Source organism: Primulina huaijiensis, chromosome 18 (genome assembly GCF_012295235.1).
Source record: "Primulina huaijiensis isolate GDHJ02 chromosome 18, ASM1229523v2, whole genome shotgun sequence".
Classification (NCBI taxonomy): domain Eukaryota; kingdom Viridiplantae; phylum Streptophyta; class Magnoliopsida; order Lamiales; family Gesneriaceae; genus Primulina; species Primulina huaijiensis.
The window spans coordinates 14,616,406-14,634,642 of record NC_133323.1 but is presented as its reverse complement, the minus strand read 5'-3'; the positions used below and the strand labels follow the sequence as shown (position 1 = coordinate 14,634,642).

Sequence of the window (18,237 nt, the reverse complement as noted above, 5' to 3'; positions counted from 1 at the left end):
ATACTCATTTATATCGGAGACATTCATCAAGCAACTAAAAATTATACCCAAGGATATGGACTTGGGCTTCAAAGTTTCTATTATTTCTAGTGATCAAATGGTCATTTCGAGCATTGTGAAGAATCTGGAGCTTCGTTTGCAAAAAGATGTGGTTTGGGAAGATCTTGTCATACTCCCAATGCCTGAATTCGATATCATTCTTGGCATGGATTGGCTATCATTGAATGGAGTTTCGATAGATTTTCGACAGAGTTCAGTGTCTATTCGATCGCTCAGTGGGAAATATTTTGTCTTTGAGGCAGCAAGGAACAAGCAAATGCTGCACATTATCTCCTGCATCTGTGCGAGGAAACTTATGAAGTGAGGATGACAAGATTTTCTAGCATATATTATTTTAGCGCCTACTCCCGTCAGTCAGAAGCCATAGGATGTTGAGGTTGTCAGAGACTTTCTTATTGTCTTTTCTGAGGAAGTTTATGGCATTACGCCTAGATGAGAGGTGGAATTTTCTATTGAGTTGATGTCGGGCACTGTGACAATTTCTAAGGCATCCTACCGTCTAGCACCAGTCGAACTGAAAAAGCTGAAGGATTAAATTCAATAATTGCTAGACAAGGGTTTTATTCGTCCTATTTGTTATCCGTGAGGCGCACCGGTCTTATTTTTCAAAGAAAAAAGACGGTAGTATGCGACTCTGCATTGATTATCGAGAGCTGAATAGTGTCACCGTCAAGAATAAGTATCACTTTCCTAGAATCATGGACTTATTTGATCAATTACAAGGAGCATCGATTTTCTCAAAGATAGATCTTCGTTCGGGATACCATTAGCTGAAGGTGAAGGAGTCCGATGTTCCTAAGACGGCTTTTAGGACTTGATACGGACACTACGAGTTTATGGTGATGCCATTCGGGTTGACTAATGCGCCAGCGATCTTCATAGATCTCATGAATCACGTATTGCAGCCGTATCGAGATCATTTTATCATAGTCTTCATAGATGATATTATGATCTACTCGAGGAGCAAAGAAGAGCACAGTCAGAACTTGAGAATGGTACTGCAATTGTTGCAAGATAGAAAGTTACTCGCCAAGTTCAGTAAGTGCGAGTTTTGACTCGAGAGAGTGGCATTATTAGGCCACATTTGTACACATGGAGTTGAAGTCTATCCAAGCAAAGTCGAGGCAGTTAGAGGGTGGCCAGTACCAAAGAGTGTAACCGAGAACCGTAGCTTCTTGGGTCTAGCTGGCAACTACCAGAAGTTTATTCAGAGTTTCTCATATATTGTGGTACCCTTAATTTCCTTGACAAAGAAGAATACAAAATTTACTTGGGATCCGAGTGCCAAAAGAGTTTCGAGAAGCTGAAGCAAGCTTTGACTTCAGCACCAGTTCTATCAATGCCATCAGGGCGAAGAGAGTATGTTCTCTATACAGCCGCTTCGAAGCTTGGTTTAGGCGCAGTACTGATCCAAAATGACCGAGTGATAGCTTAAGCGTCTAGAAAGTTGAAGGTTCATGAGAAGAATTACCCGACTCATGATCTCGAGCTCGCAGCAGTAGTATTTGCTCTCAAGATTTGGAGACATTACTCATATGAGGAGAAGTTCAAGATTTTCACTGATCATAAAATTTTGAAGTATTTCTTCACCCAAAAAGAGTTGACATGAGGCAACGAAGATTGCTAGAATTGGTAAAGGACTAAGACCGTGACATTAACTACCACCAGGGCAAATCTAATGTAGTTGCGGACGTTTTGAGTATAAATAAAGTATTCATCGTGCAATTGACAGTTAAAAGTCCATTGCAAGTGCAAATTCAGCGATTCAAGCTTGCAGTGTATGCTAGGAGCGAGGCTCTTAATCTTTCTACTATGACAGTTTAGTCGACTTTGAGGGATAAAATTCGCGAGGGTCAGTCTTCTGATGAAAAGTTGCAAAAATGGAGGCTGAAAGATGAAGCTAAGGGTCGGAAGCTGTACTCTGATGAGGATGACATAGTTCGATATCGACGTCGAATATGGGTTCCGAGTAGCAATTCACTAGGAGAGGTTATTATGAAGGAAGCTAACAATACCTCGTACTCCATTCATCCTGAACGTACAAAGATGTATAAGGACTTTGCAGTCATTGTATTGGTGGCCGGGCATAAAGTGAGACATCTTACGTTTTGTGTCTGAGTGTTTGTCACGCTAACAAGTTAAGGCAGAGCATCAGAGGTCAGCACGGAAGCTTAAGCTACTTCCTATTCCCTAGTAGAAATTGAAAAATATCACCATAGATTTTGTAGTGGGATTGCCAAGGACTATCAAAAGATTTTATGCAATATGGGTGATAGTTGATCGTTTTACAAAATCATCGCATTTTCTACCTATTAAGACGATATTCACCATGAAACAGTATGCAGAACTATTCATCCGAGAGATAGTCCGACTGAATGGAATTATAATGTCTATTGTTTCTGACAGAGATCCGAGGTTTACATCGTCGTTCTGGAAGAATCTGCACATAGCAATGGGGACGAAGTTGTTATTCAGTACAACATTTCATCCTCAAACCGATTTATAGTCTAAAAGGGTGATTCAAATTTTGGAGGATCTACTCCGAGCTTGTGTGATTGATTTCCAAAGAAGTTGGGAACCGAAGTTACCTCTAGTAGAGTTCACCTATAACAATAACTATCAATCGTTTATAATAATGGCTCCTTATGAAACACTATGTAGAAGGAAGTGTAGATCACCTATACATTAGGACAAGGTTGGTGAAAGAGGGTTATTTGGCCCGGACATCATCAAGCAAACAACGGAGCTAGTAGTCAAAATCTGATATAGGATGAAGACTGCACAAAGCAGACAAAAGAGCTATGCTGACAAGCGACGATGAGAACCAGTGTGACGTCTACTCATTTTAAAAGTGCGGACATATTTATTTTTTTAAATAAAACCTCGCATTTTCGAAATAGCATTTAAAATAATCGTAGTTATCTTACAATAAAAATAGCGCAGTTTAAAATTACCAAAAACCATCCAAGATCAAATGTAAACATGAACGAGTAAAAATCGTAAAATCGTCAACATATGAAAATGTTTAACTCCTCTCAAAACTTATGAATCATAATGCGGAAAACATGCGGTCCTCAGGTCGTGTCACCGCACCAGGTTTGCCTACTCAGAGTTCAGCACCTCCAGTCCCCACATCCTCAGGCTCACCTACATCACACGCGTAATGAGTCTAATGACTCAACACACCTGGAAACACAAAATTTATCGTTTTACCCCTGGACCTCTAAAATTGATCCGAAGCTGACCAAACTCCGTAAAATGTCCCAAAACATATTTAAATGTGTTCTCAGATGTAAACACAAGCCCAATATCAAACTTAATCGATTCGTTTTAAAACTTGGACCGGGGTCCCGGTTTTAACCCGAATCGACTCGAAATTTATTAAAATTTTCCCAACTTTTTACCACACCTAATATAATCAACTACGGTCCTAAAACCTCAAAACCAGCCCCTTAAACCTTCGAACAAGCCCCTGGACAATAGCTGGAAAAATCCAGCGAGCCATCACCCAAAACCCTAGTCATGACCCTAACAAGCACCTATCGTCCCTATGCCAAAACCGATGGTTCCATCCACCAACCAACCCTTCTTAGACAACTCTAGGACCCCTCTGCACCTACTGAATCCACGCCCTTTGCCCCATGCATGAAGCACAACTCGCACGTCCGAGGCTCACCCCAAACGCATGTCACGCACCCAACCCCTTCCTCTCGCCCGATCGACGTTGAGACTTGTTCCAGCAACGGTTGAGCCTTTCTAGGCCGTGGCTCAAACCCACTAGGGTCTGGTCCATGGCTTGGATAGGCCTTTGCACAGCTGGTTCATGCCTCTCCCTCGATCTACTCACTTACGAAGCACACCGCAAGGAAACTCTTTCGGCCCTCTTCCCATTTGTCACGGCTTCGGCTTCCACCTTATCCCCTTAACTACTCACGTGTTTCAGACCTCTAATGACTGCAGCCTAAAACACCCTTACAGCAAATCAAAACAACCGTGAGTAGGAGAAAAAGTTGCAAGAAATTTGAACCAAAAACTGAAGCTTCTCCATGATAAAGGCTAGATCGAGAATTTTATGCAAATAAACACACATATCAGCAAATAACTAGCATGTATGATGCAGAAATAAAAGTACATACGTGCCTTAATAAGTTTTATTTGAGAAAATTGAAGGGATGAGCAACGGGGAAGCGCCGGAGAGTCTTTGATGCAAGAACAAGCTATGGCCGAGCCTTGCAGCTGAGGGAGGCGCTGAAAAATGAGGGAATTCTGAGTGGAGGGGGTCGGTGTCGGCTGTGGGAGTGCTTAGGTTTAGGTTAAGTGGAAGCTTATGTGTTAATTAAATAATAGAATTAACTATAATGAGCGACTAATTATCGTTTAAAAGTTTAAGAAAAGTTTTAAACCCAATGAGCTTAAAATTAAGCCCAATAATTCCAAACACACTCCCAAGAAATATTTCGTTTTGGTAAGTTCTTAAAAATATTAGCCGAACCCTCAAAAAGTCCCTCAATTCGATAAAATTTACGAACCAATCAAAATTATGATCTGGCGGATGAAAATACCCAACAAAGCCCATTTCTTGAAAAATATCTTTAAAAAACCTTATAATAAATAATAAAAATTAATCATGTAATAAAAATAATTTTTCTGAAAATTCCCCGGTCTTCGTTCCTCGATCGAGCGTGAAATGCAACTTAAAAATCTTTAATGCATGGACTTTTAAAATTTCATGAAATAACTTCTACCATAGAATAGTTATGCATAAAATACATAAAAATAATTAAACACATAATTTAAATAAAAATCCTAGATTGCATGTATTCTGGTTACGTGAATTAAATTCCAGGACCTTACAACTCTTCCCCCTTAAATAAAATTTTGTCCTCGAAATTTAGAACATACCGAATAACTCTGGGTAGCGACTCCTTATCTTGGTCTCGGTCTCCCATGTAGCCTCCTACTCAGAATGATTCAACCACTTGACCTTGACCATCTGATCACCTTGTTCCGGAGCCTCTTCTCCTGCCTGTCCAGTATCTGAGTGGGTTTTTCCTCAAATGACAGGTGCGGTGTCAGCTAAAGTGGCTCATAGTTAAGCACATGCGAAGGATTCGACATGTACTTTCGCAGCATGAAGACGTGGAACATGTTATGAACTCCCTCCAGATTCGGCGGTAAAACAACTCTGTATGAAAGTGTCCCAACTCTCTCTAGGACCTCGAATGGTCCGATGAATCTAGGGCTGAGCTTGCCCTTCTTCCCGAACCTCATCACACCATTCTTCGGCGCGACCTTCACGAAGACATGATCCTCTACTGTGAACTCAAGATCTCGCCGCCTCTGATCAGCATAACACTTCTGACGGCTCTGCGCAATCTTCATCATGTCCCGAATCCTGGCCACTAAATCCTCTGTCTGACTGACAATATCTGGACCAAACTCTGCTCGCTCTCCTACCTCATCACAATAAACTGGCGACCTACACTTCCTCCCATACACTGTCTCGTATTGAGCCATGCTTATCGATGTCTGATAAATGTTGTTGTATGTGAAATCCACAAGAGGTAACTTCGGCTCCCAGCTACCCTTGAAGTCGGTCATGCAAGCTCGGAGTAGGTCCTCCAGAATCTGAATCACCCTCTCTGACTGACCGTCTGTCTGAAGATGGAAAGCAGTACTGAACAATAACTTGGTACCTAGCACCTGGTGAAGACTCTTCCAGAATGCAGAAGTGAACCTCGGATCCCTGTCTGACACGATGGACACTGGAATCCCATGCAGTGTGACTATCTCTCTGATGTACAACTCTTTGTACTGAGTCATGGTGAATGTCTTCCTGATCGGTAAGAAATGAGCTGACTTAGTGAGCCGATCAACAATCACACAAATGGCATTGAATCCTCCAGTAGTTCTCGGAAGCCCTTTCACAAAATCCATAGTAATATTCTCCTATTTCCACTCGGGAACAGAGAGTGGTCTCAGCTTCCCTGCAGGTCGCTGATGCTCTGCCTTGACCTGGTGACAAGTCAGACACTCGGAGACGAATCGCAGGATATCTCGCTTCATGCCCGGCCACCAATACAGAGTCTGTAGATCCTTATACATCTTCGTACTCCCAGGATGGATGGAGTACGGAGTTCTGTGGGCCTCACTCAAGATATCTGCTCGAAGGGAATCACTGTCAGGAACCCACAGACGGTCCCTATCTCCACTTCTGTAACTGCTCGTCAGAAGTCTACCATGTCCGAATTCTGTCTCTTAGAGTCGGCTGTACTGTCAGAGTAGCAAGATTCGGGGCCTCACCCCTGGCATAAACTGCAATTTCAAATCTCTGAATCTCAGCCTGTAGCGGTCTCTGAACTGACAGATAGGCAATCACTGCAAGCTTCCTGCTCAGAGCGTCTGCAACCACATTAGCCTTACCCGGATGGTAGCTTATGTCACAATCATAATCCTTCACCAGCTCAAGCCACCTCTTCTGTCGCATATTCAGTTCCTTCTATGTGAAGAAGTACTTCAGTCTCTTATAATCTGTAAAAATATTGCACTTCTCCCCATACAGATAGTGTCTCCAGATCTTCAGGGCAAATACCATTGTGCTAGCTCGAGGTCATGAGTCGGATAATTCTTCTCATGGACCTTCAGCTGTCTGGACGCGTAGACTATCACTCTGCCATGTTGCATCAGAACCGTGCCCGAACCAAGCTTCGATGCATCTGTATATACCACAAACTCTCCTTTCCCTGATGGAATAGCTAGTACAAGTGCAGTGGTCAACGCTAGATTCAGTCTGTCAAAGCTCTCCTGACACTCGGGTCCCCAGATAAACTTGGCATTTTTCTTCGTCAAGACGATCATAGGCACCGCAATAGAAGAGAAGCCTTGGATGAACTTCCTGTAATAGCCTGCCAATCCTAAGAAACTACGGATTTCTATCACGCTCTTAGGAACTCGCCAATCTCTGACTGCCTCCACTTTTCTGGGGTCGACCTCTATGCCATCCTGAGATACAATGTGGGCCAAGAATGCCACCATGTCAAGCCAGAACTCACATTTTCTGAACTTGGCATACAGTCGCCTGTCCTATAGAGTCTGTAACATTGTCCCCGGATGTTGACTGTGCTCCTCCCTGCTCTTCGAATAGATCAAGATATCGTCAATGAAGACTATGACGAACTAATCCAAGAATGGCTGAAACATGCGATTCATGAGATCTATGAAAATCGCTGGCGCAATTGTCAGGCCGAAGGGCATCACCAAGAACTCATAGTGTCCGTAACTCATCCGGAGGGTTGTCTTATGCACATCGGTCTCCCTTACTTTCAGCTGGTGGTATCCGGATCGAAGGTCTATCGTTGAAAATATTGAGGCTCCCTACAGCTGATCAAACAAATCCTCGATCCTCGGCAACTGATACTTATTTTTAATTGTGACTCTGTTCAGCTCTCGGTAATCAATGCACTGTCCATGCTGCCATCCTTCTTCTAGACAAAAAGAACTGGTGCGCCCCAAGGAGAAAAACTAGGGTGAATGAAACCCTTATCTAGCAGATCATGAATCTGATCTTTGAGCTCCTTCGTCTCTGTAGGTGCTAACCGGTAGGGTGCCTTATGATGCGACTTTGATTGTTGCACTCCCAAGAGCAGGTTGTCCACAAGTAGTATAATTCGATGAGTCCGAATATCGTATCCATAGGGAAGCTAAGGTAATTACAAGTCCACTACAATGTCCTTTTGTTTTGTTTTTTGTTTTTTCTTTTAATTGTTTGAATATTTAATTATTCAAATTTTAATTTAATTAGTTGAGATTAGAGGATTCACTCTTGGTATTTTAATAAAGTTTACATTAATAAAGATTATTGAAATCCACTTAATAAAATGGTTTCAATATATTAAATAATCATATTTATATTATGTTATATATTATTATCTTATAAGTATATAATATATACCAAAACTTATAAAGGTTCTCAAGTATTTATTGTGCTATATATATGTTTGTAAACACTAAATCAAGGATCCCACTTTAAATGGTTGGTAATACCAAACTAACATTTAAATAGTACCTAGAAATTAATATTATGATATATTCATATATAATAAATAAAGACATCCTCTTTAAATGGTTGGCAATACAAAAGTAACATTTAAATGGTTCCAAGAATTTAGTGTGACATATAGCAACAATAAATCAAAACTCCCACTTATAAGTAGGGTATAAAAATGCTTAAAGAAATAAATATAACATAAACAATAAATAATGATTAAATATTATAAAACATAGATCATCACCTTTTAATAACCTTGTTATCATACCAAGAGTTTTACCTTTTCATCTTACCCTTGGGAAGTTAGCTACTCATTATTCAAAGTATAAAACTTTGAATTTGAAATTAACATGCTAATTATATTTAAATGAAGAAATAAAAGAAAAACAAAGAGAGAAATATTATGAATTCAAAGATTTGTTCATAGAATGAAGGATATCTCAATTCATTACAATGCACCCCTATTTATAGCCGAATTTGGGAAGACAACCACAGATAAAATATTATTTTTTACACATAAGTCTTCATTGGTGTTCCAAAAAATTATATTTTAATACACATCACTTTTGAAAATCTTCCTATCCGAATTTTCTTTTTCACATAAAACAAAACATGTAGATATCTGAGTTGTTTGAATTTTGGTATTTTTTTTACCATTTGACCAAGTAATTTGAGAGACATGGTCAAAATACTAGAGCATAGTAAAACTGCCACTCCTTTAGTAACTTTATTTGTTGCTTAATTTGATCCTAATTGTGAGAGGATTTTTATCTCATGGTTGTCACCAAGATTGAAGATATTATCATCAACTTTCTACAGGTTCAAGAATCATCTTAATCCCATTTTCAACGTCAAGGTTATCCTTGTTCTATCGAACCTGTAAAAATAGTAAAAACTTATAATTACACAACAACTTATTTTTTATACAATTTATTATAAAACATATAATATTTAAACACTTAATAAAACAAAATCTATAAATTTATATTATAAAACATTTAACTAATGTAAAATTTTTATGTTTATCACACCCCCTCCCAACCAGTTTATTGTTAGTCCCTAGCAATTTAAGCGTTAATAGCAATACAAGACATATTGATTAATTTAAATAAAAATGTAATCGGAACTATTCAAGTGTTTAAATTAAATTTGAAAACTGTCAAAGTTATACCAAGATCATCATAATTATAATTTATGAAATAATATGAGCTGATCAATTCAAAACTTATTTTCAGGTAATTAAATGTACATGTGCTTCAGAAATTCCAAGTAAGAGTCTCAACTCCATATCCTCACAAGTTAATAAATGTTTCAATTCATGGGAACGATTTTTCTCATGGAGTTGGAATACAGATAAATGCTCAGGAAAATGGTTTACAGAATGCAGTCATACAAACAAGCCAAATTAATCAAAAGATAAGAAATCCATTGATTCAAAATCTAGTTATTCTTATTATATATATATTTTTTCCTGATCTTTTTTTTATAACATCACGGAATCAGACTAAGTTTGTTCTTCTTGACCACATGTTTATTTAATTTGGACAATATATTTCTCTCTTTCTATTTTTTTTCCTTTTTTTTTTCTTCTTTTTTTTTTATGAGAGATAATTGGGTCGTAGCATATAACTTTAAAATTACATAGATCTTCAACATTTTTCTTTTTTTTTTTCCAGAAAATATCATATATTTTTTTCAAAATAAAAACTCAAGATCTAAACAATAGATAGCTTTTCTAATGATCAATAAAGGCTCGAAAAATGTTTTCTCAATCTTCTCCACTCACTCACAAAATATGCGTGAGTTTAAATTTTTAGGCACTCTTATAAGGTATATCTTGGGCCATATACTTTAATACCTGATTTTATCACAATTGTTAATCACTCAAAAGGATTTCATAAATCATATTTTTATAGTGATCAGAATATTAAAATTGAATTTTTTTTCAAATAAAAATTTAAACATCTTTAAATAGATTAATACATGTTCTAATTTAAACCTAACAAACATGTAATGTATGATATTTTTGCAAAAATTACTAAGATACAAACAACAGACATGGTTTTATTTTAAAATAATATTTTTTTAAGTTTTTTTTATGAGTTTGTTCTCCCCCAATCAGAATATGACATTGTCCCTAATATCAAAATAACTATTAATAAAGAGCACATAATGAAAGAGATATCACCTGAATTTTATTGAAGATAACAAATTGAAACAAACACAAACCAATCCACGACTTTTGAATCAATGATCCAACTTCCTTTTCTTACTGCTTGATTGCGACCAATTGATCTTTGTTATCATCAGATCAGGCTTATGAACAAAAGTTTCCAAATTATCAATTAATTGGTCGGCAGTCAAAGCAGAGATGAGCATCCGTCGTGAATTTTCTGAAATAAAATTCTGTTCCACAGCTTTATCAAGAAATGTAAACAAATTATCATAATAATTATTGATATTCAATAAGCCCATAGGTTTATTATGGATATTAAGTTGTGCCCAAGAAACAGTGTGAAAAATTTCTTCTAATGTACCAAAACCACCTGGTAGTGCGATAAAAGCATCAGAATTATCAATCATTTTGGTGATTCTTTCATACATAGAAGAAACTTTTAATTCTTCCCCAATCGTAACATCTGTAATATTTCTTTCAGCTAAGGCTATAGGAATAATACCCAAAACCTGACTACCTCCAAGATGAGCAGATGTGGAAACAGATATCATTAACCCAATATTACTACCCCCATATACCAAGTGAATTTTTCTCTCAGCCAATATCTTTCCTAGATTATTCACTGCTTTTACAAACACTTCATTTTTTCCAGGTCTCGACCCACAAAATACACAAATATTTTTCAATGTTTGTGCAGAGGATCCAGCCATGTTTTTACTTTCTTTTTGGTCTGCGAAAATAGAGAGAAAGATGAGAGATTTTATAGGGGTAATATGTTATCATGACAAAACAATGTGTGAGGCCCGGGGCCGAAGAGGGCGGGGGGTGATCGCCGGTGCCATCAGTTGCACGGACAATGAGCGGCTCCTGGCAGGCTTCTAGGTGGAGGGAACATGAATGAACCGATCCCACACGGGAATGAGAGGGATTTCGAGACTGTTCAATGTAATGGACTGTACAGTTGAAGAGTGCTTAAAAGATTTGATTTGTACTACTCATATCACGAAGGTGCATCTTCTTTTCAGTAGCTCATCACATAAGAACTCCAAAGTTAAGCGTGCTTGACTTGGGGCAATTTTGGGATGGGTGACCTCCTGGGAAGTTTCCCAGGGTGCGTGTGAGTGAGGACATAAGCACGCTGGAAAGACTCGTCTTGGTACAGTGAGGACAGTCGTCGAATCTGGGGCGGTTACAGTTGGTATCAGAGCCGACCTCTCTTAGTACGGTGTGGTTCGGGGACGAACCAAGCGGAAGCTGCAGGGCATGTGAGGCCCGGGGCCGAAGAGGGCGGGGGGTGATCGCCGGTGCCATCAGTTGCACGGACAATGAGCGGCTCCTGGTAGGCTGTAGGTAGAGGGAACATGAACGAACCGATCTCACACGGGAATGAGAGGGAATACGAGACTGTTCAATGTAATGGACTGTACAGTTGAAGATGGCTTAAAAGATTTGATTTGTACTACTCATATCACGAAGGTGCATCTTCTTTTCAGTAGCTCATCACATAAGAACTCCAAAGTTAAGCGTGCTTGACTTGGGGCAATTTTGGGATGGGTGACCTCTTGGGAAGTTTCCCAGGGTGCGTGTGAGTGAGGACATAAGCACGCTGGAAAGACTCGTCTTGGTACAGTGAGGACAGTCGTCGAATCTGGGGCGGTTACACTATGGGTCACAGCTATAAGCAGAATAAGCAGTAAAAACAATAATGACACACATGCATATAAACAGTAGTGTGATTGTGGCTCACAATTTTCCTCTGGTTTTACGTCCAGAAACGGCTTCAACGCCTTCTATGAGTTGAGAATACTTTTTCCATCCAATTTTCTTATAAATTGGCAAACTTGGTCTTTTTTAGTCGGATTCCCAAGACTATTATGATGACGCTCATCTTGGAATTGTTTCCATAAGCGAAGAAGTTCCATATGCACGTGTCCACTAGAATGCGTCTCAAGAATCAATAAGATGTTATCTAAAGACTCCTTACTCAGCCCATTCTTAATGAAACCAATTTTATCTTCTCTGTTATTGGAAACGCATCCCAAAGATCTGCATCATTTGTCAATAGTCCATCTTGCACACTTATGACAAACCCCTATCCATTTTGCCTTTCGTTTTTTCGCATAAGTACTTTTTCCTAATCAAGAAAAATACCGAATGAGCAATGATTGTGGAACTTCTCCTCTTAATCGGACCTTAGCTTCTATTAAAAGACGAATATTTTCTGGAATTCTTTTTTGCATTAGCAATCTAATCTTTCACACCTACCTGCATAAATTTTTCTTAGAACATTTTCAGATACAGAGGGAAAATATTTACAAATTTTTGAGAGAATTTCATCCATTTTGAAAAGAAAAGAAATGATTTTTTTAAATTTTTGTATCAGCAATTGTGGGAAACTGATTTAACCGACTATGAGAGTCACATAGTACTGTTGTTCGCCATTTAACCGGGAAAATAAAAAGATTAAGGAAACCTGAAATAAAAACAAACAAAATTAAATGCAACAAAAAAAGACAAGGATCGGAAAGGGAAATAAACTCTTCTTGAAAGATTTTATTTTCTAAAAATGGTTTAAGTCTTTGTCCATTTACTTTAAAAACATCACCATTTTTAGGATTTTCAATATCCACAGCTCCATAAGTATACACATGCTTTACAACATATGGGCCTTTCCATCTTGATCGTAATTTTCCTGGGAATATGTGAAGTCGTGCATTATAAAGCAAAACTTTTTGACCAATCTCAAAAGATTTTCTAAGAATTGTTTTATCATGAAATGATTTGATTTTTGCTTTATAAATCCTTGAATTCTCATACGCGTAATTTCTGAGTTCATCAAGTTCATTAAGTTGCAATTTGTGTAATTTGTTGGCATCATTCATGCTTGAATTAAAAGTTTTGATCGCCCAATAAGCTTTATGTTCTAATTCCACATGCAAATGACAATATTTTCTATAAACCAACCTATAGGGAGACATATTCGATGATGTTTTAAAAGTTGTTCGATATGCCCAAAGTGCATCATTAAGTCGCCGAGACCAATCTTTTCTATTTGGGTTAACAGTATTTTTCAAAAAAAATTTTATCTCCCTATTAGCTAATTCAACTTGTCCATTTGTTTGAGTATGATAACGAGTAGTTACTTTGTGAGTAGTACCATATTTTTTCATTAATGAAGCAAATGGTTTATTAACAAAGTGAGTTCCCCCATCACTTATCATGGCTCGAGAATTCGAAATCTACTAAAAATATTTTTTTAAAAAAATTTGATGACGACTTTATGATCATTTATTCGACATGGGATTGCCTCTATCTATTTGGAAACATAATATACTGCAACTAAAATATAAAAGTATCCAAATGACGGTGGAAAAAGGTCCCATAAAATCAATTCCCCAACAATCAAATATTTCAATTTCAATGATAGGATTTAAAGACATCATGTTTAATTTTAAATCGCACCCAGTTTTTGAAAATTTTCACAGATCTTGCAGATTTCGTGGGTTTCTTTAAACAAAGGGGGCCGATAAAATCCACACTGCAAGATTTTTGTAGCCGTTCTCTTTGAAGAAAAATGTCCTCTGCATGCTTCTGAATGACAAAATTTAATGATACTACTTACCTCATTTTTGGGTATGCAAAGTCGAAAAATTTGATCCAGACAATACTTGAACAGATATGGATCATCTCAATAAAAGTTTTTTGCCTCATTCAAAAATTTTCTTTTATCTATGGAACTCCATTGCGGTGGCATTTTTCCTGTCACAAGAAAATTTACTATGTTAGCAAACCAAGTTGTAGTATTAACTGAAAATAGATGTTCATCAGGAAAATTATCGTTAATTGGTGTCATTTCACAAGATGATGCTATTACTAGTCTCGATAAATGATCGGCTACGACATTCTCAGTTCCTTTTTTATCTTTGATCACAATGTCAAATTCTTGGAGCAACAAAATCCATCATATCAATCGTGGCTTTGCATCTTATTTGGTCAACAAATATCTATTAGCAGAATGATCAGTAAACACAATAGTCTTTGATCCAATTAAATAAGAACGAAATTTATCTAATACAAATATCACAGCAAGTAGTTCTTTTTCAGTTGTGGAGTAATTCATTTGAGCATTGCTTAAATTTCTACTTGCATAATATATCACATAAGGCTTATCGTTTCTTCTTTGACCCAATACTGCATCGACTGCATAATCACTCGCGTCGCACATGATTTCAAATGGTAAAGACCAATCAGGAGGTTGCATGATAGGAGCTGATGTTAAATGTCGAATGATTTTATCAAAAGCATTTTGACATTCTTGAGTCCACTCAAATGCAGTGTCTTTTGTTAAAAGGTTACAAATGAGTTTAGAGATCAAATTAAAGTCCTTTATAAACCTCCTATAAAATCCAACATGTCCCAAAAATGAGAGAATTTCTTTAATGGTTTTTGGAGGGCGTAAATTGGCAATGACATCAACTTTTGCTTTATCAACTTCAATTCCTTGAGATGACACGACTTGTCCCAAAACAATTCCAGAAATAATCATGTAATGACATTTTTCTCAATTTAAAATAAGACATTTTTCCTCGCATCTTTTTAAAACTTTTTCCAAATTTCTAATACAATTATCAAATGTATTCCCAAAAACAGTTAAATCATCCATGAAAATTTCCAAACAATTTTCAACCATGTCACAAAAAATGCTTAGCATACATCCTTGAAATGTTGTTAGGGCATTGCATAAACCAAATGGCATCCTTCTGAATGCAAATGTTCCAAATGGACATGTGAATGTAGTTTTTTCTTGATCTTCGAGTGAAATTGGAATTTGATAATAGCATGAATATCCGTCAAGAAAACAGTAGTAGGGATTACCTGCTACTCTTTCTAAAATTTGATCCAAAAATGGTAATGGAAAATGATCTTTTCTAGTGGCGTCATTTAATTTTCTATAATCAATACACATCCGCCAACTAGATGGGACTCGACTTGTTAACAATTCACTTTTTTCGTTTTTAATCACTGTGATGCCAGATTTTTTTGGAGCTACTTGCGTTAGATTTACCCACTTACTATCAGAAATAGGATAGATAATTCCAACATCAAGTAGTTTAAGAACTTCAGTTTTTACATCTTTCATGTGTGGATTTAATTTCCTTTATAGTTGTTGAGATGTTTTAGTATTTTCTTCTAAATTAATTTTGTGTGTGAAAATTAGTGGATTAATGGCCTTGAGATCTTTTAGTGTCCAACCAATTGCATTTTTATGTCTTTTAAGCATATCAACTAATTTACCTTCTTGATCACTTGCTAGTTTGGAAGAAATTACCACAGGATATGTTTCATCTTCTCCAAGGAATGGATACTTTAATTCTTCTGGCAAAGGTTTTAACTCCAATATGGGTGGTTCATCTTTGTTCTCATAATTTGCCTCAAATTCATTCTCTGATCCTGGTAACGACTGATACCTGATAAAATCATCAAGATCAATTTCAATATTTTCTTTAACAGTATCAATTGAACAAATATCTAATTGGTTACGAGTACTTCATTCTTGAATGTTTTCTTCCACACAAGTTTCAATAAGATTTTCATCTTCACTTTCATCCCCTTTGTCATGTGGTTGCGTACAAAGATTAAAAACATTAAGCTCCAAGGTCATGTTACCAAATAACAACTTCATTATTCCATTCGTGCAATTTATAAAAGCATTAGAAGTTGCTAAAAATGGATGACCCAAAATTACAGGAATTTCATTACAAGCTCCGATAGGTTGTGTATCTAAAACTATGAAAGCGACAGAATATACAAAGTTATCAACTTGGACCAACACGTCTTCTACCATTCTTCTTGGCACTTTAACAGATGTATCGGCAAGTAAAAGTGTTACCAAACTAGGTTTTAACTCACCTAGATTGAATTCTTGATAAACTGAATATGGAAGTAAATTCACACTAGCTCCAAGATCAAGCAAGGCTTTTTTAATATTTCGTTCTCCAATAATAAATGAAATAGTAGGACAACCAGGGTCTTTGTATTTCAAAATATTATTATTTTGAATGATTTCACTTGCTTGTTCGGCTAAAAATGCTTTCTTTTTCACATTCAATTTTCTTTTCACAGTGCACAAGTCTTTAAAAAATTTGGCATATGATGGTACCTACTTTATTGCATCTAATAAAATAATATTAACTTTTACTTGTTTAAAAATATCATATATATCAGAATTCAAATTTGATTTTTTTGTATTTTTCAATGCATGAGGGAATGATAGTGGCACTATCTGTTGATCCTCATCTTCGCAAGTTATGGGTTCCACTTCCTTACCCTTTGGAGTTGATTTATCATCATCTTCACAAAGTTCAAGAATGGATTTTTCCACAACCTTACCACTGCGAAGGGTAATAACAGATTTTACCTGATCCATCGTTTGAGTTCTAGAAGTTCCAGTTTGTGAATGATGATCCTTAGGATTAGGCTGTGGTTGTGAAGGAAGAAGGAAATTTACCTTTTTCATGAACATTAAGTGCAGATGAAAATTTAGCAAGAGTATCTTTCAAATCTGTCATGGTTTGAGCAGTTTGAGTATTAATAGACTTTTGCTTTGCAATGAAAGAATTCAATATATCTTCCAAGTTCCTTTTAGGTGGAGGAACATAAGGTGCATAATTTTGAAAATTTTGTTGATTTTGGTAATGTGGTTGTGAAAATTGTGCAGCATTATCATTTTCCAACTAAAATTTGGATGATTTCGCCAACCTGGATTGTAATTTTAAGAAAATAGTTCAAAATTTGGCCTTTTGAAATTGTTCAAAACATTGGCTTGTTCATGGAGACATTCTTTAAAAGAGGGCAAAGTGGGACAATCTTTTGTAGAATGATCACTTGTATCACAGATGTGACACGCAATTTCTTGAACAGATTTTAATTGACCGTTCTTTTTCAATTCAAGTGCTTCAATTTTTTTTGCCAAAGAGGTAAATCTATCTTGGAGATCATGTTCATCTTTGAGGGTGTACATACCTCCACCAGATGTGAGAGATTGAATCTTGTTTGATGGTTCGATTGTACCTATAGTGTCCCAATTTTGAGCATTTTCAGCTAATGAATCAAGATACTAATTGCCTCGTTTGGATCTTTATCTTCAAATGTTTCATTACACATAAATTCAACCATTTGCCTATCTTTAGGTGTTAAGCCTTCATAAAATTGAGAAACAACTCTCCAAATTTCAAAACCATGATGTGGACAAAGATTAAGCAATTCTTTATATCTATCCCAACACTGATAAAAAGTTTCTCCTTGTTTTTGAGTGAAAGTGGTGATTTGACTTTTGAAAGAATTTGTTCTATGAGATGGAAAAAACTTTTTCAAAAATTGTTGTTGCAATTCATCCCAAGTTCGAATGGATCCCGATCTAAGATTTTGTAGCCAAGTTTTAGCTTTATCTTTTAAAGAAAAAGGAAAAAGCTTAAGTCGAATGGTGTTCATGCTACAATTTAGATCATTATATGTGTTCCACACTTCTTCAAGTTCTCATAAATGCATGTATGGATTTTCAGAATCTAATCCATGAAATTTGGGTAAAAGTTGGATAATACCAGGCTTAAAATTGAAATGAGATGCATCAGGGGAGAAAAACTAGATATGAAGGTGCACTAGTACGTGTAGGATTCATGTGATCTCTAAGTGTGCTTTGCCTATCATGATCATGTTGAGATTGAATTTCATCTTAATTTTCCTGGATGGCTTCTTCCGCAATGTTTTGTAAAAATAAAGGTTTATTTCGAATGAGTCGACCACTAAGTGTACGTGACCAAATGCTCATGCAAATGCAAAAGAAAAACACACAAAAGCAATAAAAATTCAAACAAAGAAAAACAAACTATAAACAAAATTAAATAGATTTGAAATTAAAATATACTTCCCTGGCAACGGTGCCAAAAACTTGATG

General features: G+C 36.7%; 1 non-coding gene across 1 annotated transcript; it reads left to right on the top strand.

Annotated features, from left to right (window-relative positions):
• Window positions 1-17,517: 17,517 nt before the first annotated feature.
• On the top strand, window positions 17,518-17,626 carry LOC140965346 (small nucleolar RNA R71). The gene has a single exon (XR_012173040.1). It is a non-coding gene; the product is annotated as a small nucleolar RNA R71 (small nucleolar RNA).
• The last annotated feature ends 611 nt before the right edge of the window (window positions 17,627-18,237 follow it).